The following is a 23,074-nucleotide window of genomic DNA, read 5'->3' as shown; positions in this document are numbered from 1 at the left end:
TCTGTCACGAGAAATTGTTTTCCCTCTCCTCTTTCAATGTTCCAGAAAAGCAGAGGTTTTCACAATGCTTATTTGAATGAAACAACTGTTTTATAACAGAGCCTTCTCAGCTGTAGTCTCATCCCTTCCTTTCCAACCACACTCTCATTGAAACCCTGTTGAGTTTTACACATTTCACTGTATTAACATGTTGCTCTTCTTTTAACATATACAACATGTCTTTATTCTGAAAGACCGAGCAAGACAGTGGTTCAGGGTTCAGCTTGAACCAACTCTCACAGTCCTCTGCTCTGTTTGACCCTGTTCCGTCTAAAAATAAAATAACTTTTAAGGTAACGTTCTCTCTGGGAGAAAGTGAATGAGGGAAGCACATGGAGAAGAGCAAGAAAATGAGGCAAAGACAGGGTGAGACAAACGTATTAAAAGCTGCAGAAGAAGAAATGCTAGGGAAAGTTAAAGGCTACAGCTCAGCTACAGAATCTCCTCAACCTTTACTCAGATTCAAGTTTTTTTCATGCTTAAGGAGGTGCTCGTACTTTTCTTCAAACATTTTAATGTAGAACATTTTAGCTGGATGATGCTTTATGAGCATGGAACAATTTGCTTCTTGATTTTCCATGCAGCCGTGTTCATAGTGTTCTCGTCAGTCACATACAGGAACCAAAACCTGTCATTTTGACCCCTGAATCAAAACGTTACTCCAACATTACTGCAAATTAAAAATAACACATTCAGGCTCCAGTAATACTGCAACTGAATGCAGCAGTTGATCCTCATTTTAGTGCTTTACATGAATAGGTTCATTTTCTATATGTTTATGAACAAGAGCAACAGCTTGTAGAATTAATAGTTATGCAAATAGGATTCACTGTTCTATGGAACAGCGGCTAGCAGCTGGTGTGCAATACTCAGAGATCGACAGAGCTTAGAAACGTCTCACTTTCCAATAACGAGTTTGCAAATTCATTAAAAGCATTAAGAGTCCTACTGCAGGAATGTCCAACACCTTAGATTTGATGACAGATAACTCTGCAATCAAATAATTATTTCCATAACATGCAGTGTTAATTTATTTCTTATTTTATATATCTATTTTTAACTCTCTGTGTAACTCCACTTTTTAATTTTTTGAAATACTTAATTTTTGTATCGTCCTCTGTTGACTTGACAATTTGTTATGATGACATTTATATATTGTGTAAATTTGAATTCCCTTGTTGTAGAAATGTGCTGTTCAAACAAACGTGCTTACAATATGTTTCATTCACCATATAACTCGAATGGCACTTGTTCGAGCTCTTACATCCACCAAGGCCCAACCGCCCCTTGAATTCAATCAAGCTGAACCAAAATGCACAGACTTATGATTTTTTTTTTTTTCCCAATAACGATCGATCAATTAATCCCTGGGAAACTGGAGAAAATATCAAAAAACAGCACATCCTTCAATCAGGTTTAATGGAAAGCCGTCCAGTAGTTTTTGTGAAATGCTACTAACTGACAGACAAACACTGATGAAAACACAACATCTTTGCTGGAGGTAACAAGAATGAGTAAGTTGCTGACTAACTATGTGCAGAGCTGTAACCACAGAGAAATCTGTTTTTATAAAATAGATTTCAATGGAAAGTCATCATCTCATCATTAGGGTAAAAACACTGAGATTTTTTGTGTGTTTCAGTAAATTGCCCTTGAAATGTGTTTGCATCGGATTCAAACATAGTAAGAAACTTGTGTTTATTTCACACAGTGTGATCACTTCTATTTGCAGAGCTTAGCTAAACTAGAGCAAGAGGTTTTGTAGTTGTTTTCCAGCTCAGACCTCCGCTTGTTCAAATAGATCAGTGGCCTTGTCATATGTTGAGCTTCCAGCAAAACGTCCAGGGATGTGTTCTGATTGCACTTAAGACATTAGGGCCAAGAAATAAGGGGGGTAAACATGGGATTTCCTTGTTGGGGGGGTGATGCAGATAGACAGAGGCAGGAAGCTGTCTGAATGGCTCGTCTCTTGCGTGGCCTAACAGTGCTGCTTCTTTTACACTGCATAATCACTTCTCTCTGCTAATAAGATGACAACCAAAAAGATTCAAAGGAAAAAAACAACCAAAGGCCACAAGAGGAAGGTCTGAGAGAGAGAAAGAGAGAAGAATAACAAGGACAAAAAGAGGGAGAGGGAGCACAGGAGAGGACTGAAAGAACTGGGTGAAGGAATGAAGAGCGAGAGAGAGGAAAGAGAGGTGTTTACAGGCTATTTTGGTTCAGTTGTCTATTCTGAGTCTTTCATGCACAAGTAGTGGATTTACTTTCTGTGAAAAGGCTCAGTTGCTGCAGTAGAACAGCACCAGCCACCAAGACTTGTTCTCTCTGTGCACTGAAGAACTATTTTCCCACAGAGAAATCATCAAAGTTTCACAGAACAAAATAGTAAAAGGTTGTAAACTGAGATATTTCGCAAAAAGTGTCTCATCACTAGGCAATCTGAAGCTTTAAAGTCTATCTAACAATTAAAGCTTTTTCATTAGGGCTTAAAACAATGAGACTAAATACAACAGAGTATAGCAATGGCACTGGTGCCACTTCCAAACTGGTGCAGTATATTTCTTGGAGGGAAATAGAGGAGAAGAGAGAAGCATTGGAAAAGCTACAATGATGTGTATATGTGAATCTCCACCTCCCTTTATATAATAGTATTTTCCATTGAGATAACTTGATGACATTCCAACATTATCATTAAGACATTATATCGTATTAACCCCAAACAACAACAGCCATGATGCAGGGAAATGAACCACCACTCTGACCATGACTGTGCAGATGTGTCATAATCATGAACTTTAAAAAAGAAAACACTCTCCTTACCGGAACAAAAGTGGCAACTGAGATAAAAACAGAGCAAAATATAAACAAATGCTGCAAAAACTGCAGATATTTTAACTACCTCAAAATGTTGTGTGTTTCACTGCAGCCTTGTGTCGGATTGAGTGGGACTGTGTGATTATTCAAACTGTCCACTTGCCTACACAAGTGGGCAACAAACCTACGTACAGTTCATGGAATAGAAACAACTCACATGACTAAAACATTTGGAAGATGTTGATGATTGTTATTTGAAATCAACACAATAAGGTTGTTGTGTATAGGATGATATAATGACATTAAAATTAGAGGGTACACATTTGTCTGTGGGTGTTTTGATTAATAGTACATGATATGAATTACTTTCATTGTAAATCTCTGGGAGTATTATATTACATTAAGTCAATACTTTAATTGATTATTGCATAATTGTTAGCATAGTTTTTTAGAAAGAAATTTCAATAGATCTGTCTGGTAATAAAACCATATCACATGAGGCTCTGGAAACATAACTATAACCACATTATATATCAATATTGCACAAAAAAATAAAGACACCCACTTCAACAGAGGATTTTCATTTCGCTCACTCCAATCAGATGGCCTAAATCAAAAATAGCCACACCTAAAGATCAGTGGTTCCAAAAAGGAAGAAAGGAACAACGGCCGAAAAGGATTATCAATATCTAGGGCTGCAGCAACTGGTCAGTCAATTCATTTTTGGATTATTGACAAAAAAACAACCTGCAACAGTTTGGATTATTATTTTAAGTCATTTTTTAAAGTTAATAATAGCAACAAAAAAAAAGTTTATTCCTTCTTTTCCAGTATGATGATGTGCTGTTTTTCCTCTGTTTTAGGTTTTAGACAATTTGACAGACAAAACAAGAATGTCATGACGTCTGAAAACAATGTGAAGGACAGAACCGTATGAATTGAGTAATGGAGAATACGGCTGAGTGATACACAACAAAAAATATTATTTTTATGTGTATATATATATATATATGATCTATTTTTTTTATCTTAATTAAATTTGTGGCTGTATCACCCAGCCCTAATCAAGAAAAACAACCAGCAGATTGTTTCCTAATGAGAATAATTATTGGTTGGTTTCCTAAAAACAATGTAATCTAATTACCTAGTCCTCACAGTGTTCCTGCAGCTGCTCCTGTTTTGGCTGTGCGTGGTTGCAAGTTGAAAATAGCAATTTGTTGAGTCTAACAGAGTCCTTGTCGAACCCTGTGTCTCCTCCTGTGTTCTGGCTTTTAGGAGCAAACAGCAGACACATTTGCTCAGCCGAGGGGACAATTTGCAGAAAATCTGGAAAAACCTGAGCTTCAGTTATTTGGAAGTCAATATTTGAGTTTCAGGTCTTCAGCATAAATACAGTTGCTCCGAGTTAAACCTCAAGAGATAAGATGAGGGGGTAGAAATGATAACTCTCCTTGCAGCTCAGGTTTCAACACATAGTATAAAACAAAGAGCAGGTCTATTAAACACCTCCTGACATTAACTCTGCTGCCTCTGCATGTGCATGTGTTGATATAGTTTAATAACTTTGATAAACTTTATGACCTGCATGGATGGATGGAGGAGCTGGGTTTCTTACCTGAGCCTCGTCAGCCTGCAAAGCTGCTTCTTCTTCTTCTTCTTCTCTTTACTGCTGTGAGTGATGTTGCAGGCAGAAACCAAACAGTAAAACCCGAAGATAACTCTCCTCTCTCCTCTCCTCTCCTCCCTCTGTCACACTAGTTCACCAGAAACTTCTCACTCTCTTCTTCTCATTCGCTCTTTCTTCTTATAAGCACAGAGAAAAACTCGTTCGACGTTGCTGCCGGTTCTTCTGACTTCTTCTTCTTCTTCACCTCCTCCTCCTCCACAGAAGATTTCAAAATGTCTCTCTCCCTCTCCAGCAACTCTCCTCTTCTTTACTCTCCCTCTCTGTCTCGGGTGAACTTCGGAGGTGATCGGAGCCGAGCCGAGCCGAGAGGTCCTGTCACACTCGGGTCACACTTTGTTCTCTGGAGAAATAAACTTGTTGTGGGTTTTTTTACCGGAGTTTTCTGTTGACATGCGCAGCGCGAGCTCCTCTCAGCTCGTAGTAGAGAGTTGGTCTGCGCGTGAAGCCGGAAGCGACAGGACTCTCTCTCTCTCTCTCTCTCTCTCTATCTATCTCTCTCTAACTCACTCTCTCTCTTTCTGCTTCACTGTTTAACTTGCTCAAACACGCACGTGCGGGGAAACCCTCACACATAAACGCAAGCGCGTGCACAAACCTGTGTGTGTGTGTGTGTGTGTGTGTGTGTGTGTGTGAGTATATTGTGTGTTTTGTTTTTTCTATAACTCAAATGAGTTTAATAAAAATGTATTTGTATACCATAACCTAAACTATGAGAAAATGAGATAAGATAAAATTAGATAAGATAAAATTAGATAATATAAGATAAAATTAGATAAGATAAAATGAGATAATATAAGATCAAATGAGATAATATAAGATAAGATAAGATAAAATTAGATAAGATAAGATACAATTTGTTCAACTGCTGGAAAAGGTAGCTTGAAAAATATCTTAAAACAGATTTATAACGTATTTTTGTGAGTGAGACCAATTCAAACCAATACTGCTTGAATAGTTTTTGCAAAACTCAAGGTGAGATGAGAGCAAACATAATGTCTTCCAGGGTTTAACTCAAAGGACACTAGCACTCTAGAAAGTCAGATGAGAGGGAGTTTGGGTGGAGATGTTGACCACAGGTGTAGATGAACGTAGAAGGAGCAGCTTGAGGAACTTGCAGAAGGATTTCTTGATGAATAATATTCATACTGACGGTAAATGCTCCAATTGTTTTCAGACTCTCAGGACCGACACAGCTCTTGAGTGTTTGTGGACTGTAGATGTTGGGGAATGTGTCGGGAAGTCACATGGAAACCAAAATCCCACCAAGACAAAAAACCTCTGAGTCAGTGGTTGTTGTGGACGTTGCGGCAAAAGATCAGCTTGTTACCATGGATACCGGAGCATAAGATTCTCTCCAGTGTTTCCACTTGAGACAGGAAACACTCATGTCAAGTTTGTCTGTTATGTGTGGGGGGAGAGTCTGGATGACAGGTGGCTGCTGGGAAAATCTGGCCTCAACCTCTGATATTATTTGGAATAGAACCGACGGGAACTGCGATTGGAAATATCTTCAAAGTGAAATAAACAGAACTGGACAGTGTCATTAATCTGCTGATCAGTAATTATATCCACATGTTGAGGCAATGGTGTCACATCTGCCTACATCTGCTCAGTTGAATCAAAGCAGTCATAGTGAAACTGATAATAAACTGAAATCTTAAAAGGGAAATTCAAATTTAGCAAATTTCCACAACAAAAAAGTTTGAAAAAAAGACATTTCAAAGATGGGAATTAAAAGCATTATTCAATTTTAAAGGTCCCAAGTGTAAGATTGAATTAATAGATTCATGTTTTCATTGATGTATAAACTAAGAATTGTTATATGTATAATTTCATTATCTTAGAATTTACCATTCAAATCTACATAACGAGCAGGTCCTCAAAGTTCGCCATGTTGCGCCGCCATGTTTCTGAAGTCTCCCAGAATGGGAACGGAGGGGTGAGGGGAACAGTTGGTTGCAATGTGACACTGCAACACTAGATGTCACTAAATCCTGCACACTGAACATTATACCAGGGATGCAACAGCTTACTTATTTTTCTCATATACTATGTAGGTGTGAGTTATTACATTCATCGCAATTAAGTAATGATCATTTGCCACAGTAATGAAGTGCTGTAAAGTTCGGATAGTTTCGCATTAGCTGCAAGTAAAATGTACACAACCATTTTTAAGATTTAATTTTGTAACGGTGACATTTTATGAAATGTTCTGAGGATGTCTTACTCTAATCATCAGCTACTGTACAAAGCTGGGGTGAGCAAAGAACTTTCCTCTTTGCTCTCCTGGTATGAAAAACACAAAATTCTTCACATTTTTTTCCAGGAAGGCTTCAGCATGATTGGGGGACTTTGTGTTGAGCGTGAAGGAATGCAAAGAAGATCAAAGCCAGAGAAGAATGAGGCTCTTCTCACAAATAAATATGTTCAAAACTTTATTTTTTGTAAATGAAGATAATCTCCCTCCTCTTCCTCACATACATCACAATGTTTTTAAGATTAGTCTATCTTTTTAACACGTGGTCAGACTGAAGTGAAGCTAAAGCTCAGTGTTTGCCTCATCTGTCATGGATTCAAATGTGTTTCTGTCAATGCAAAGAGCTGATGCTGCCCTCTAGTGGTAATCAGTATTAGGTATCGAATATTGGCAGCTCATGTTAAGGCTCAGGAAAAATTTGTTCTCAACATGTAAAAGAAAGAAATTCAAACTTTGTGCACAAACACACTATATGTGTGCAGTAACATTTTAAGTTAAATATAATGCGAAAACAACTGCTTGATTTGACTTGAATTGTTTTGCAGTGCATCAGGGGTTTTCTAACCTATAACATGCTGATAATGGATATTTGCAAAACATGTTGTTATACTTGAGGTTATCATTTATACATTTTTTAAATATGCGAGAAAGTGTTGGAGTCTGATTTTTTTCATCCCTTAGGTTTTTTTATGATTCAGATGTGATTTTTCCTGAGGAGAATTTATGCAAGAGACAAGGACATCTTCCCCAATAATTCTGCAAGAGATCAAACGTTCCATTCATAGAGTCAATATAACAACACAGAGCCATTCTGTGTTTATAATTTATGGGTTGGAGCTGAGTGAGGTAATACATATATTACACTCACACAAAACAAACATTGTTGTATTTCCCTGTTTGAGCTTTCTTAATTCAAGACACACTGTAAACACACACCCACACATGGCTGGACAATCTTGAACATGCACCGTGACATCATCTTATTAGTGATAAGGTAATGGTGCCACCCATGGGTGCTGCCTGCAGAAAACCCTGCTCTCTGTTTTTCTTGTCTTCTTATATATTTTTTATATTCCTGACAATCATCAACCTGTTTCTATTAATCTGTCCATCAGGTTGTGTCTGTGTGAGAGGTTCTGCCTCCTCCTCTCTCTTTCTCCGTTCTTCACTTGAAACCTGATGCTGGAGTTTAGAGTTACAACAAAACACAAAAAGACACCTTGGGTAAACGGGGAGTCGGAGAGCTGGAGGCTGACATTTTATAAAACGAAGATGTGAGGCATAGGAGAGGTGCATTTGTCCGATGTCTTAGTATTTGTTTGAGACGTGAAGAGGGACATGCAGGAGAATACTCATTGGGTAAGATGCAACTTGATATGTGTGATGTGCATCGTATTGTTTTAGTGCAAAAGCTTGTGCATGCCTTCAGACTGGTTGTGCACTGTTATGCATGTGTTTATGTGTATACAGCAACTGTGGAGATTTATTTCTAAATATATGTTTGAATAGTGGCACAAACAATGGGTTTGTGCATAAGATTGTTTTAAATACAACATAATCTTAAAAGGTTCATTGGTATAAAAAATAGCATTATAGCATCAGCAACCTCTTCCACTGCTGACCACAGATAACAGGTACCTGTTGCCTGGGTCACAATTTATTGCATTTGCACCAGGATACAGGTTTTCAGGGTTGAGTGGTGCCTTAGTTCTGCTGAGCGCAGAGTTTCTGCGGGATGATAGTTGTTCTGGACCATGTTTGGCTGTCCAGATGGCTGTGTCAGGGTAATTCCCCTCAGGAGGACTCGCTGCTAATCCTCCACAGAATCTGTACCGGCTTGATCTCATGCCTGTATGGAGGAAACCGGACAGCTAGCCCTCTGTAGCTCACTCGCTGTACAGGACACTTGTTCCTGAGAGCCAGGTCTGTTACTGTTAGTCTGTTAACCAGGCTGATCAGCTCCACGCTTTGGGCCTACGGGCTGTCAGGGCTATCTTATATATATATTGGCTTAGTATTCTACAGTATAGTGCACGACAGAGCAGGAGTCACAGAGGTGGAGAGACATAGCGAGGAGAGAGAGAGAGAGATAGATCAGATCAGGCTGATTAGGTGTAGAGTCGAGACGTGTGTTAACCTCTGAGTGTTACCACAATACTGGACCTTTTATAATCAGGTACATTTTTCTGTTTTCTTTTATTTGTTATTAGAGATCTAGAAAAGCATGGAGGAGTAACTGTATGGTGTTGTTTTTAGCATTCAAACTGTCAAAGAGAAAATCACTTTACAGTTAGTTTTATGCAGGTATAGAAAGTAAAAAAAAAACATTTATGGAGCAGATTTGTAAATAGTGAGCAGATTGTCCTCTGAGGATGTTTACTATGGTCCAAACGGAGGCTGATAAAAGTCAATCTGTTCTGGCTACTTCCTCTTCAGCGGGTTACAATTCAACCCAAGGGCTAACGAAACAAAAAGGTGACAGGGAGGTGACTTTAATTCTCTTACCTCTATGTCATTTGTGTGATTAAACTTCTTCTGTGGGTCATTCTGCTCACATGTAGCTAGATAGATGGCTTTAGATTAATACCGGCCTCTGTCACGACATTGAAGGATGATCATCTGTGTGCTGTTGTGTTGTTTTTTTGCTCTGGATGCCTCCGGTGTTCAGGAGTCAGGGGTGAATAGGAATTAGCTGTGTCACTTTCACTGATGAGCAAATTGGCTGAACACAGTCACCGATTAAAATCTAGTGGATTTTATTCTCCCACTGTCAGCCTCATCACAACGTCAGGATCATAACGGTAGTTTAAAGCAGAATGTTTGCATGTAATGTTGTTGCATGGCACGTTCTCATTATCCCTCATTACTTAACCTTGAGTTTCAGTTGAGTCGCTGCTGTGTGATAATGTTGATGTGATGTGAAATAAACTCCAATGTTGGATTTCCTGTGCTTGTGCCCCTCTGTGTGTTTGTGTGTGCCCGCTCCTCTGGCCCACTGTGACCTGCTTCTCTGCTGGACCTTCTGATTGTGGTGAGTCCTTTTAAACGCACTTCCTGGAAACTTGATTTGTGGCTGTGGATCCACATCAGAGTGCAAAATACGATGACTGATTTGTTACCATCGAAAATACTCCTTCCTGTTCAAATTACGTCCCACAAAGTTTTAATATCAGTATTTCACTTGTTAAACTTTCTCCTGCATACAGTTGTTTTATTCAATGACACATAGGCGTTGTTAGTTTGTGGTTGTTTACTCCTCTTTCCTACATGTACAATCTCCACGCTGCCTTACACTATAAGCCAATTAGTTGAGCTTCTCTAATCTGGGTGCGGGTCTGTATACAAAGGTGTGTGTGTGTGTGTGCGCCTGTTTTTGTGTGTGCACAGTAGCCATGTCTTATACAATGCATTGAGCAGTGTCCTTTTTGTGTGTGTGAATAACTGAGTGAGGAAGAAGTTTTCAACATACTCAAATAATCAGTTAATGTACCCAGTTTCATCAGATATTTTAGGTGTGAATGTTTAACACTGATGTTAAGCATCAACTGTAATCTGCTATGAATTTTTACGTCTATTGGTTACTTACATTCCCACACGTGACCAAAGATATGCAGTCTATAAACACTGTCATTATATGTGGCAGGACTTTCTTCTTGTTTCATCAATCTTACAGATACACTCACATTACAATCATTTCTGAAAAGTGGCCTTTAAAAGCTGTTAATCTCATCAGTGCTGAGAAATGAAAATTATTTTATGCTGCGATTTACAGAGCAGTTACTAAAGGTAGCTTCATCAACAGGATACCATTAATGTTCATATGCAGTGTATATCAAACATTGAGGTTAGGATTCAAATACTTATAATATTATTTATGTAGGGGCCCACATTGTATATCAATCACCAGCTTGTCTAAAGTTTTCATGTTTGGAATGACTCGGCTGAGAAAATATGGTTACCAAAGTTTGCAAGAATAATAACAAATGCAATGCGCTGAACTACAGCCAAGTTTATCACTTTTTGGGGTCAACATTTCTGTTGTTGTCTTCGCAATTTGCGGCACATCTCTATATTTGCAAGTGTTGTGACGTTTTGCAGCACATTTCTATATTTGCAAGTGTTGTGATGTTTTGCAGCACATTTCTATATTTGCAAGTGTTGTGATGTTTTGCAGCACATCTCTATATTTGCATGTATTGTGACGTTTTGCAGCACATCTCTATATTTGCAAGTGTTGTGACGTTTTGCAGCTGTGTTTCTATATTTGCAATTGTTGTGACTTTTTGCAACGCACATTTCTATATTTGCAATTGTTGTGACTTTTTGCAGCATATTTCTATATGTGCATGTATTGTGACGTTTTGCAGCACATTTCTATATGTGCATGTATTGTGACGTTTTGCAGCGTGTCTCTATATTTGCATGTGTTGTGACTTTTTGCAACGCACGTGTCCTCAAACTGATGACGTTGTTTTCTTAATTTGCACGTGTTTTCTTAATTTGCAGTGTGTTGAGCTCTCTCGGCCACCGTAAAGAATACCTTCAAATAGCACAAACCACGCACAACTTGTGTCTCAATCAACATCGCTAACTTCCCGTTTAATTTGTTGAGTAACCGAATCTATTCCGGTCCCTAAAGAGGAGATGCATTTTGCAACGGAAGAAGAGGAAACACAATCGGAGCAAATAAACGAACCCAACAACACAGTTGCAGTAGCTCAGTTAGATCTGTAGAGGGAGCTGCCTCGCCGCACCACCGCTTCTACATCCGCGTCGAAAGTCCCTCCAACGCCAGTGGACAAGCGCGGGCGACCAATCACAGCCCAGCATCTAATACAGTAATCCCTCCGAGCCAATGAGAGGCGGTGAAATGATGTTTCTCACTGTATGGGGCGGGTGCTGGGGGATGATGGACACGTCTGCTCTCCGCGGGGCTCAGATTCAGGACAGGAGGTTTTTCTGGAGACTGACTGAGACAGTGTGTGTTTTTCTGGAGGAGAAGCGAGAGAGAGAGAGGCCACGTTTTTTGTTTCTGGAAAAGTTCCCCCCTCACGCGCATCTTCGGACATCGCTGCAGGTAACACACGTTTCATTTTAAACCCATTTACCGTCACGTGATTCGCACATCGCCCGCTGCCCCGACGCTTTCTGCGTTTATTTGCGTTAAGAGTTTTTTTTTTTAAATCCCAGGTAGGCGCTCGAACCTGCAACCGACAGCCACACCGACTCGAGGCGGGTTTGTGTAGCGGCCACACGGGCACAATGGTTCCCTGTGAAACCCCGTTACTCCCGAGGTTGTAGTCATGGCTCCATGGCGCCTCTCTTCTCCCACATTATCCCGGTTATCATCACCTCAACTCCGCTCCCTCGCTCGGTGTTTGGTTTCATGTGGTTAGCATCACGGGAGACTAGCTAGCTTTTCCCGGAACGAGCGTGTTTTCATCGGGCTTGTTTCTTTTAACAATGCAGTGTTGCGTTACGTTGTATTTCCTGGTGTAGGTGAATTCCACCGGTTATTTTCTTCGGCCACGCTAACGCAGATTTCGATTCGGACGTACGTCTGCGTTACGCGCGGGGCGATTCATTTAGCTGCTTAAGTAAACAAACAGCAGGTTTTGTGGTTGTTTTCGGGGTTTAACGTTGAATTTTACGTCGTTTCGCGTGTTGCAATGTTGCGTTTGCGTGCAGGGCTTCATTCAGCTGCAGCCAAGCCAGAACACGCTGTTTTTACTCCGTATGAACCAGTGGGGATCGTTTCTCATGGTTTAGTGTGGTTGGAGGAGTGTTTACATAGATGCCTGAGAAATGCAGCCCCGCTGATTGAAGTCTGTCTCCTGGTGGTTGAACAAACATGGTCTGGGGCTACAAGAGAGCACCCATTAGAATGAAGGGAAAGCAGCATGTGTTGAGTGTCAGTTTCATGATCAACATATGTCTAAAAGAATGAGGACTTCAGTCGCACTGTAGAGAAATCAGAAATGCTGTGAGAAACTTACACTTGAGTCTGACCACCGTCCAGAAAAGTTGTTTTCTCTTTATAAAGACTCAAACCAGACAGCAAGGAAGCAATGTGTTCTTTTTCGGGTTGTGATCAGAAACTTTTTTTAAACTTCGCAAGTCCCTTTAATGACCATGCAAATAACATGTGATTTTGACCACATCACAGATTTTGAGGGTGAAACAACTTCTTTTTCAGGTTGTCATCAGAAACTATTTATTGATTTTAAAACTCTCAAAGCCACTAAAATGCACATGCATGAAAAGGATGATGTTTACCATACATTGTAGGGTTTTCTGCAGTAATATTGTTTCAGCTCTGAGGGGTCCTCGCGTGTCTGGATCCTAGTTTCTGTTATAAAATCCTACTTTTTGTCTCCTGACACACAGCACATCGAGTACTCAACATGTGTTCGTTTCCCACACACACACACACATATAAGTCATACATTGACAGAAGTCAAGGCCCCAAGTGCTTCACAGATATTCAGACAGCCAACAAAGTACAGGCAGACTGGTCTGAGCTGAGATTGTGCTGATGTGTGTAAAAACATATTGATTACATTAACTCATTTCATTCTAATGGATTGAATCAATATCTTGTATGGTGCCACTGTCAGTCTTTACACTGTCTGATACTTTTGAAGCAGTTTCTCTTGAACTTTAATAATAACCATCCTCCAGGTGTTTGATGTGTGCCATAGCATTACTGAGGCTGACACAGGCAGACTAATATTAGGGCACCTAGCCATGCACTTATATCTTCCTCTAATTATATGGCTGTGTGGCTAAGTACTCATCACCTTAATCAGTGCAGCTCAGCTCTGGTGCCTGTTGGCCTTCTTGTCTTTTGTCCCCCGAGGGAAGGGAAGGTAGGTTAGATAGATATAAAGCACACAAGGGTAGGGGTGATGGTGGCGCACACTGTGTTGGGCTTATAGTCAATACATCTGCTTGTGCTTTATTTTCTCTCATGATGGTTGGAAGTTGGATATGAAGTGTGGGACTATAAACCCTCTGCATCAGGATAATCCCATGGGTGATGCTATGACCCTAAAAGAGCTGAGTTGGGAACCTTGTGGAACTGAGCAAATTATATAAGAGTGCCGTCATCTCACCGGCCGACCAGCCAACGAGATACAGTAACGTCAGTTTTCCTTGTCTTATCATTTTTCATTTGTGAGGATTATGGGCATGTGTCAAACACGGCCACATTTCTACTGTATCGGTGGGAGTATTTACTTAAGTATGTTGACATTACAAAAGTTTTTATCACTGTTCAGTTTGACCACAGAGACAAAAGTACAGAGTGAGGAATTGTTAAAACATAGAGATGTCAGTACAATATAATGCAGTCATACACAACAACAGCACCGATTGTGGACGAACAAGTTACCACAAGGTTTATTTCATACTTCTTCTTGCACAGTCTCATTAGCAACTGAAAATGATTTGCCTCACAAAGGCTTTTGTATTTTGTTTCATATTGTGTTACAGTTTCAGGTTAGTGGGTACAGCAGCAGCACAATAGGTGCACTTCTATATAGGTTACAGATATTTTTGAGCACAGATTAAAAGTTTGATAGCAGAAAGTATTCTTGGCTTGGAGACACTTGCATTGAGCATGTACATTGTATCACTCTGGTGTGTTTTTCCTGTCAGGCTGTCCTCTATCTCTCTCTGTGTGTAAAGTTAATCTATGATCTTCAGTGCCATGTTTATTCTCAGACTCTGGGGATGAGTAGAACAGTGGCGGCTCTGTGAATCCCACTAATGAGAAGCCTTAATTGCTTGTTCTGATGGGAGAATCCGCTCATTAATCGTAACTGGAACTAACTCTGGGTTTGCTAGAATGAGAGTACAATATAATGTTATATTGCCATCGTCGTATCCGTTCATGTAACTAATTAAATTCTAAATAAAAAATTTAACTTAGTGTTTTATCACTTAACAGTTTGGTCGTTGTCACGTCTGTATTAAACCACTACTAATGCAGGTAAGGCAAAAAATAGGAAATTGGGAGAGTAGAGATGAAGTGACCAAAGGAGAAAGAGAGGGGAAGGGAGAAACAAAATGAGAGGAAGCGAGCAAGAGTGAAACAGAGAATGAGTGAGAGCGACAGAGAGGGTGAGAGATATTGCCTAATCATTCGGAAAGGCTATGGGAACATCCCTGTGTGTGTGTGTGTATTTTCATCCTGACCCTGTGAGTTCAACAGGAGCAAAAAGTGTCACATCAGCTCAGGGTCACTGAGATAGTCCTACTGTCCCACATCAGTGTGAATGACTGGCGGCGACTGCGTTTTTAGAAAAGTGGTGTGGACAGGATTAAAAATCAATCCAACAAAGCCCCAAATCCAGTTCTTCACATTTTCTCCGCTTTGTTCCGGGCTGTGAAAGTGGTCTCCACTACAACCACAAAGCACACTTCAAGGCTTTAATATCTCCCCCATTGTTGTAAGATCGGGACGGTCACAACAATTACTAAAGTGGACAAATTCTACAGTGTAGCGATCAGCCGTGACCGCTGAGTATTAGCCTGTTGCTTTGTGGGCAGCTTGGCCAGCAGGATTCAGATTCACACAGGGAAGATCAGAGAGGCATGGATGAATGGAAATTGTAATGCAATGCTCATCTTATTACTGCTACAGAGATGGGGTGGGGATGAGGGGTAGAAAAATAAAAGGAGGATAGAGATGTTGAGGATGTGTGTGATGGAGGTCTGCTGAATGCCCTCCAAAAAATAAATAAAATGTGTTAATTTGGCTTAATTGTGTTAAAGCAACAAGCTTCACAAAGTCAAATAGCCTCGAGTTGGACTGTATGTTTGAATTGTGTGTTGTTGAGTGTCAATGCCCAGTTTGAGGAGACTAGAAGAAAAGGGTAACATTTTACATCCAGGGAAGGCAAACTGCCTTCCCCAGCAAGTGTCCAGCTCTGAAAGAAGCGATAGAATAAAAACAGAGGGGGAGAGCGTGGGCCTGTGGCTTTGGCAGGGGGCCGAACATAGTTAAAAACAGATTAATCAGCAGAGGGTCACATTCTCACAGAGAGAAGCTGAGCAGACCACTGCCAAGCCATCATCTTTTAAAGGCTCCATCTTTAGGAAATGTTGGCACAGAGGTTTGATTAGCAAAAAAGAAAGTGCTTCAGATCCGTTTGATCAAGAATATAAGCAAAGAAGCAATTAGGAAACTGTTGTAAATTAAAGTGAGATAAATTACAATGAAGATATTCAGATATTAAAGGTATTTCCTTTAATATGTAATCGAACTAAGAGCATAGAATATTCAGGTTTGTGTTTTCCATCAAGAGATTTTCAGCAGTCATGTGATTATTGTGGAACACGTATCATCCATCAGGTCATTGATTCATTTGTTTAACTTCTTTTTTTCTTAGTTATTTATTTACTGTCATTCATTCTTTCATTGCATGATTTATGGATTCATCCATCAATCATTCATTTACTTATTAATTTAATTCATTCATGTTGACTATTCATTAATTTGATCATTCATTCAGGATGTCAATAAAAAGGTCTAAAGGGCTCACGAGTAAGACAAGAGAGGATTCACAGGGGAAGGGGAGGAAAAGGAAGTAAGAGGAGTGTCTGGGGCAAGAAGGTTGAGAGGGAGAGTGGACTTGCTGGCTTGTTCTCATTAATCACTTTTCAGGGGCTCAGAAGTTAGTAAAACATTTTGGAAAGAGCCGAAAGAACCAAGTGAACCGTGTGTATGTGTGGGGTTGGGATTCAGACAAAGCAGCATCATTAGATGGTTTTTCCCACAGGTCAAAAAAATACAGCATAAGGGCAGTGAGATGGAGCTCCAAATTAAAAAATGTAATAAAAAATGAATTATAAATATAAACAAATAATAAATTAAAATTATTATTATATAATAAAATTAATTGATTTTTCCTTTGTCACCAATTGCTTGACAAAAAGATTTATTTAACCCTTTTTTTTTTTTATCTTTCTTTGGTTTTTATATATTATCAATACTTTTTTATCAATATTAATCTTTTTTGAAGTTCTTTTGTATTTTCCCAGGTCAAAATTGCCTCTTTTCCTGACCAGAATTCTATTTTTCCTTGCCATATTTTCCTCTTATAATAATGACATGGGCGTGTACCTGCATGATCACACTAAGGATGTGGTAACAGTGTCTGTGTGTTTAATGTTAATGGGACAACTTAGGGGACTGAGTGGCTGGCTTGCTTAACAGAAAACACCAGCAGCTAAACACACAGGACAGTTACTGCTCAAACAATGTGGTCATCTGCAGCTCAGACATCACGCAGACCACTGCTCTCAAAGCTGTGCACAACTGGCATCATTGTATAATTCCTCACACGCAAAGTATGACAAATAGCAGTTATACTGGACCTGGAAAGAAGTGCTGTACACTGTAGTGTCACACAAGATTAATTTTTAATTTCTGGATGTTCACAGGCTGTGGAGACAGTTCTAGGAATTAAAGACCTGTGATCATCAATAAATGTGTACCCTCAGAATTCAGACACTCAGATAAAAGGCCGGACACTAAGCAATAAGTTGTATTATTTTCTTGTAATCGTAAATAAAGTGCGTACAATGGCAGATATTTCAATGAGTCTAAAGTTTTCCCCTCCCCGCAGCATGGTGGGAAAGCTTCAGGAGCCCACTCTGTCCTTTCTCAAAGACTGAATAAAGAAACCTTTTATAAGAGAACATATTAAGTTACAGAAGTAAGTCACACAAAGGCCAGCAAGTGGAGGAGGCCAGACTTCATCCCTCTGCTTACTGACATATAACCCATGTGTGAGAAACACTTAAGTTTTCCTTTTGATCAATGAGAGCATGGTAGTAGATATGCTCCTAACTCAGTCATTTCCTGTTTTTATATTGACAGACACAAATGGTGTTTGGGACTAAAATAAGAGTTGAAGATAAAGATGCAGAGATGGTAGATTAACTAAGAGCAACAGGTTACCCCATCGCCACACATCCTGTTTCCTGGTTAGAGGTGAGGGGGGTCACTGGTCTGGGATTAACTGATACAAGGGGCCTAAATATTTGTCTGGCTGTGTCATTGACCATTCCCCCGAGAAGAGCTGATATTTTTCACACGGTGAGAGTGCGACTGGAGTTAAGATGCAACAGAAAACAGAGCGGTGTTGTAAGAATGAGGACATCTAATGGTGTTCTCAAGGGGACCGCTGCCTAATTTTAGAGTTAGAGGTTAAGGTTAGACAATGAATGGCTGGTGGCTGTGAGTTGGTGATGTGCTTTGCTGTGTCATGATTGCATCACAAAGAACGAGTGCTGCTGATCAACTCTAATCAGAGCTGCTGATGTGTTGTAGCATCAGCCATGTTGACTCCCCCTTTGCGATCACTGTTATGAGAAGAGAAGGCGAGAAAGCACTTTGAATGACTTGTGATCTCGCCACCGATACACAATCTCATCGAGTGATGCAACGCTTATCTTTGCTTTCTACCCCAGCCAATGATAGCGCAGTAACTCACATGATGCAGAGGGACAGAAAGCCAGCTGTGAAAAGAGAAAAGTAGAGAGAAACTTAAGATCTCAAATCTAAGCAAGTCGTGGTTTTCCCAGAATCGTGCAGCAGTGAATATACTGTCACGATTGAGAAAGCTTCCCGTCTGTTTCTTATCAATACTTGATGATCCACACATCCTCTTTCATGTCTGTGCCAAAGGACGAGGTGTTTTTTCACACAAGTCCTAATGCCCATGGAGTCATTTGTTTTGCCAAAGCACCTGTTGCTTGCTACCACCCTCTATGGGATGTATGTTGCCATAGTAACACCACACCCACTGCTACCCGAGAGAGCCGTGGAGTTTCACCACAGGTTTCACTGTCTCTCTTTTTCTTTCATTCTCTTCCTCCCAGCTAATGCCTGCTTTCTTTCCTCTCCTCTCCTCTGCCTTTTTCCCCCCTCGCTCCTTGCATTCACTCGTGTGACCCACCCATACTTTCACTTTTTGTCTCGCACGTTCACGCTGATGGGGGAGGTTGCGCCTGACTGCTTTAATCGCTGAATAGGAGAGTTAAGCGGGTGACAATAGCAGTTATGAGCTGACCCATTATTCTCACACACACATACAAGGGGAAAAAGAAAGAGGGCATAAAATGTATTTACATTTTATTTAATTTTCATGGCTAATATTTTCTGGCGTCAACATTATTTAGGATAGTTAAATTATAGAAACCCATTTGTGCCTGCAATATTCTAATTTGTCTCACCACAGTTTCATAATGTCCCAATTTTTTTTTACACTTGTCATAATAGTATAAGAGATCTATAACTTGGTGTTTTCTCTGTTGAATGTACTGTATAACAGAGTTGAGTGAGATGTGACTTAATTTAGCCAGTATCACTGGAGTGTCTATTCCTGGGAGAAGTTAGGCTGATGGCTCAAATGGAAGGTCCTCATGTTGAAAAAGAGTTTTACTGCTGACTATAGCACTTTGGAGCTGACAGTAACAACACAGTAACAGAAGTAATGATATAGTGGTGGTCACTTGAGCCTCACTTATAAGGTGACCTTTCATTTGCTGAGCTCAAACCTAATGCAGCGAAGAGACAGTTGTGAGTCTTTGTGTGGTTACAGGACAGTGAAAGGTTTCTGTCAGGTGTCGGTCAGAGTAGAGGCAGAGACGGAGGCTGTGTGTCCACATTGATATGGTTTTGTATTAAAACAAATTAGATCTATATCTGGAATAATCTGTCCTTACTAACACACCTGTAAAAGCATATCACACAACCATTTCTGTAGACTGGGCATGCATGTGATGTTGTAAACAGGAAGTAGATTCTCTACTCTGCAGTTGATTGTTAAAATGCAAATAATTTTACAAATAAAGAATAGTAATTATGAAAAGTAAGATCAGGCACTTCTTTTCATAACCTCACGATGAGGTGGAACTGTTCCTAAATTTCCCTCAGAATCAATTAAGTATCTGTCTGTCTATGTATTGAAGGTAACAGTTGGCAGAGCTTGACATTCACCACTGGTAGTGGAGTTGTGACTGACAAGAAACAAACAGGAAGCGAATGTCGCTGTCTGTGTCATTGTTTTCAAAGGGTTTCTAGCTGTCCAAACTAAGTGGTGCAACCCTGGAGATTTAAAACCCAGCCAACAGTTTCTCCGAGTCAGTTTTAGGGGCTTTAAACTCTGGAGTATTGCAGTCACCAGATGTAAATGCATCAAAAGAAAAAAATGAATAAAGAAATGTATAAAATGCATTTGTTTGGAAATGCTCAGAGAGAAAGATGAAGGGATAAATGGATGGCATGCAGACAGACACACAAACATACACAGGGATTATCCTTTGTGTAATCCTCTGTTTCAGAGTGGAGTGGGAAGCGATGGACAAGCTCAAAATTTTCACACCAGCAGTTTGTGTGTGCGTGTGCATGTGTGTGTGCGTATCTATATGATTGAAAACACAAACCCATAGCTGGTGCTTTCATCAGTGCATCTGTTAGTGCACGTTTACATATGTTTAAGAATCTGGTGTGTTTGTGTGTGCGACATATCTGTGTGTGTGGTATATCTCAGCGTGTGTGTGTGTGTACGGGAGCCCAATTGCGTGACAGATGGACAGATCGCACAAGAGGACAGCACAGATTAGGATTGTGCCCTCTGTGGATGGGCGTGGTGGTTTTTTCAAAACCAAACTGTCAGCTGTTGGACTGTGCTGGTGCAACAAGCTTAGCTTGGTGCATCAGTGTTCAACGTTTGGGACGTCTCATGTGCAGGGTTGGGTTTGTAATTCATTAGTCTGGGCTGTATGAAGGCCAGTTGATTTCCAGTGCTTTGTTTATTTGAACTCATTGCACTCTGTGTACACCAGCTGTCAGAAACAAACTGTTACTCAATTGAAACACTGCAATTGTTTCTTTACGCATGATTATGAGTGTTTTAAACAAAGCACTAAGTGATACCCTGTATGTGCTCAAAGGCAGTTTCCCAATAATTATCTAGACTGGTGCCCACCATATTCTGATTTGTCATGCCACATTTTTTTAATGAATCAGAAGAATCCAGTTCTTCTCATAATAAGAAAAGATCTGTGACTGTGTGTTTTGCCCTTTTGCTGCATTGTATAGCTTTATGCAGCTATTTGCAGCAATATTTGCCAGACACTGGCTCTGGAAATGCTGTTTTCTCTCTCAGAACTTCTCATTCACTCTTAAATCAGTTTAACTGTTGTATGTAAGAGCAACCTCACGTGCATCCCCACTACAGCCATACATTGAATTAAGTCTGTGGGAAACACTGAAAGGGATATGATATACAGTACTTACAGTACGAGATGCAATTGAAACATTCAGCGACTGTGCCAATAACGAGCGAAAACTTCCTGACCATCACCTCCGGAGTATATGCAGTGAAACACCACTCCAGAACAAAGCTTGGAATACTCCCTGAAATATATACATTCACTATATATACACTGAGTCCACCCTGCACCCATGCACATGTGCTCGCTGAATAAGGTTTATAATACTACAGTATATAATACTGGCATTGTTTCATAACATTATGATGGGCAAGTTAATACATTTTAGCAGGACATAGGACTTTAAACACAGAATAAGAGTGAAGGGTGATATTTACATATCAACTGATGTCAGAAATTAAATAGTCAGAAAGAGAAGAACATTCTAAGGGAAACTTGATTAAATTAAAGATCATGCATGTTAAGGGGACTGTTTTATGAGTAGTTTGCTGCAGATCCAAATAAGTTTTTAAAATACCTGAATGTAGTGAATTTAAATGTGGTTTCGTTGTTGGGCCATGGCAGAGGTAAGTGATAATTGGAAATGTGACCAAGCTCATTAGATGGATTAGATTTTTCTGCTGTTTTCTGCCCACTAGCTTTGTATAGTGGGCAGGTATAGTGGATTGGAGTGATGCAGTTCAAATAGAGGTTCAAGTGCACAGTACTACTGTACAGTACTGAAGAAGCTTGGAACAATGTGGAACAATTGGGATGTAAATTTGTCAAATGTTATTGAAGCGTTAAAGTGGAATTGTTACTGTGGTGCATACTTAGATATTCAGTGCAGATCTGCTGTGATCCAAGCACCCTTTCTGTTGGGTGTGGTACCTCAGTGATGAGAGCCAAGGGAAAAGTAGCTGCTGCATTTCCTGTTGGATCACCACGTAATATCTGATGTGGTTTGAAATGGGTTTAGACACAGTCATAAGCTCTATTGTCACTTCTACGTCCACTAATCTGTATTTGTGCTGTGATAATCTCTTGTTTCCATTGGGGTTTGTTGTTGTAGTCCATGAATGTCATTACCATGGAAACCAGTTCCACCCCTCTATATTCAACTTTCCCCGTAGAGTGAGATGAGCGGATATGTGTATTTTTTTCCAATTAGATCAATGTTTTCATAGCTGCTTTATGGGGTTGTAAATAAACAAAAATATGAAAACACCCAAGCCAGAAAGTTAAACTTATCACATCTCTCTCTTTTGACTTTTGCACCTCATCCTCTGTCTCTCATAAAATTTTATCTCTTAGCCACAGACCAGGTCATGAAATTGTTGCTATGACAGCAACCCCTAAAGCCCAGTCAGACAGCAATAAAGTTGTAAGTGGAGTGGCTGTCGCGTGTGTGCGTGCCGGTTTGCTTGACTCAGGCAGCTGCATTTTGTGAAGGATGAAACCACAGCACTATAAATGTGGAAATGAGTTTCATTTAGGGAATCTAATGAAATAAAAGAAAATAGTTCAGCATCTACATGAGTTTATTGTTCAAGAGGAGTAATTGCTTGTTTATTGTAGGATGTAAAATTTAGTTTTCAAGGCCAGGAATTCTTAGTCTTGCGTTTGAAAGTAAAGTTAACCGTTACTGATAAAAGACTTTTACGTTACTGATGAAATCTGTCTGTCTATGTATTGCAGGTAACAGTTGGCAGAGCTTGACATTCACCACTGGTAGTGGAGTTGTGACTGATAAGAAACAAACAGGAAGCGAATGTTGGTGTCTGTGTCATTGTTTTCAAAAGTTTCTCGCTGTCCAAACTAAGTGGTGCAACCCTGGAGTTTTATTTGTATGCTTTTTGTTTGTTTTCTTTTCATCTTTACATCTACCGCGTGTCAGAAACGACATCAACACACCCACTCTAAATTTGTCTAGATCTGTGCCTGCTGTATTCTCGCATGGATCACTCTGACATTTTCAGAGTTCTGGAACTTGTCCGGAGCAACTGTCTCGAACATTTGCTTTCTCACATTCAGCCCCTGCAGAAGAT

At 40.0% G+C, this 23,074-nt stretch overlaps 2 protein-coding genes across 30 annotated transcripts in view; one reads left to right on the top strand and one right to left on the bottom strand.

Moving 5' to 3' along the window:
- Nucleotides 1-23,074, bottom strand: part of itpkb (inositol-trisphosphate 3-kinase B) — a 47,689-nt gene that overhangs the window by 22,386 nt on the left and 2,229 nt on the right. For 2 of the 5 annotated variants that reach the window (XM_069515624.1, XM_069515627.1), the window contains exon 1: nt 4,469-4,990. The exons of 1 other annotated variant lie outside the window; for it this stretch is intronic. The gene's annotated coding sequence lies outside the window, so the exon portion shown is untranslated. Of the gene's footprint in view, nt 1-3,997; nt 4,127-4,468; nt 4,991-23,074 lie in introns of those variants that run through there. 2 more of the 5 variants (XM_069515628.1, XM_069515625.1) reach the window with 2 other exon arrangements.
- epb41l2 (erythrocyte membrane protein band 4.1 like 2) overlaps nt 8,672-23,074 on the top strand; it is a 52,550-nt gene continuing 38,147 nt past the window's right edge. For 22 of the 25 annotated variants that reach the window (XM_020091740.2, XM_069515622.1, XM_020091739.2 and 19 more), the window contains exon 1: nt 11,678-11,874. The gene's annotated coding sequence lies outside the window, so the exon portion shown is untranslated. Of the gene's footprint in view, nt 8,974-11,666; nt 11,875-23,074 lie in introns of those variants that run through there. The other 3 variants (XM_069515611.1, XM_020091733.2, XM_069515615.1) reach the window with 2 other exon arrangements.

Source organism: Paralichthys olivaceus, chromosome 19 (assembly GCF_024713975.1).
Source record: "Paralichthys olivaceus isolate ysfri-2021 chromosome 19, ASM2471397v2, whole genome shotgun sequence".
NCBI lineage: Eukaryota > Metazoa > Chordata > Actinopteri > Pleuronectiformes > Paralichthyidae > Paralichthys > Paralichthys olivaceus.
Note: the sequence above shows the minus strand (reverse complement) of the source record. Positions and strands in the feature narration are given on the sequence as shown.